Consider the following 1,676-nt stretch of genomic DNA (forward strand, 5'->3'; position numbering starts at 1 on the left):
GTGGGTGTGGGCGGAGTAGAAATAAAAAGATGCCTAAACTAGTTTGCAAAGGCCAAGTTGATCTCCTAGATGGGTTGACCTCTTTCTAGCATCTAGAAGCAATGCGCATTTTTTGTCGTTGTTTTTTGTTTTTTTTTTTCAGGTACCCCGGCTTCTTGGGCCTTGTCTTGTTGCCGTCTCCCCTCAGGTCATCTTGTCTAGTGGAGGTGTTGTGTCTCTTAGCTTTCTGGAAAGGAGAGTAGCTGGAGCTCCTCCCCGGGGAGGAGCAGAAGTATTTTGAGCTCCCCCCCCCCAGTAGGGCTCTTCTCTTCCCCCAGTCTTCACTTCCAACCACTGGGTGCTGTGATGTCCTTTAACAGCTTCTGGAGGTGCAAATGGTTTGGCCAGATTACTCTCTGGGCACCTCAGTCTGACCACATCAGCCATCAATTGCTTCTCCAGACCCAGAGGAGGCTCCTGGTTTGGTCAATATTCTTGGCAACCCTCTGTTCTCTCTTATCCTGTTGTGACATGTGACATGTGAGTGACACAGACTGTGTGTGTGTGATGCTGATGCTCACAGGGTAGGAGATGTGAGGGACCACTGGATCTCCCAACACCTGGCAAAGAGAAGAACTGCTCGAGAGCCACAGTGTAGGGATGTCCATCCTGATGTTTTCCCGGTGGCAGGATAAGATGGCGGCATAAGAGGTACCAAGTAGGACCGTCCCAGGCAGGGTCATCTTCCTGGTAGGGAGGGTGCTGCTATCTCTTCAGCTGTGAGAGGAGTGACACAGACCGAGTGTGTGACACTGATGCGTGTTTGAATATGTGGAGAGTGAGGGGGACACACAGATGTTGGGCTCACAGCACTGGGTGGCAGAGGTTTGTGCTCGGCTTCATGCAAACACGCGTCCCACATCAACGGGGATTTGGGAAGGACTGACAGAATGGTCTCTGCATGGTCTCTGGAGGCTGTTGACCAGGAGCTCCCAGCAACTGGATCCTACTAAGTGGAGTACAATGGCTTCAACAACCATCGACCGCTGGTTGTCTTGAGTGGATGTGCAGCATGGGCCGTGGTCAGAGACCTCTCATCTGGACCCTTAAGAGCCACAGTAAATGTGACAGCAATGGATCTTGCTGGGGGTGGGTGGTGAGTGGTGGGGAGAACAGGTCGGTCTTCAGGGATCTGTGGAAATTCCCTTCCCAATGCACCTCATAGTGGATTCTGGGAACTTTTTACCAGATGTTCTTGTTTCTCTCACATCCCCAAGACTTGCCATCTTCTCATCCTGAATACCCACATTACCTTCTTTAGGGGAGGGATGGATGGGCCATAGACTTCCCGAGCATCACCTTGCTGCCATCTTTCTTCAGAAGCTTCTCAAACAGGACCGGAGATGAGGGTGAAGCAGGGAGGATGGTTCTAGAATCTGCTATGTCAATATTGTGCAGAGCCTGGGCAGCTTAAAAGGCTGCCCAGTATCCAGCCCTGTGACTGTCATCATCCACATGGGCTCTTGGTGACATTCCTGACCTGACCTGAGAGCGTCCGAAGCCCACCTTTAAAAGCATTTTCCCATAGGAGAGAGGCCTGGGTAGGCTGTGTCCCTGGAAGGTAGGGGCAGTCCTTAGCAGTGGATGTACTGTGTGGCCACTTCTGAGTTAAACTGAGGTTGGAGCAGTAGGTCAAC

The sequence above is a fragment of the Mastomys coucha genome, unplaced genomic scaffold (genome assembly GCF_008632895.1).
Source record: "Mastomys coucha isolate ucsf_1 unplaced genomic scaffold, UCSF_Mcou_1 pScaffold5, whole genome shotgun sequence".
NCBI lineage: Eukaryota > Metazoa > Chordata > Mammalia > Rodentia > Muridae > Mastomys > Mastomys coucha.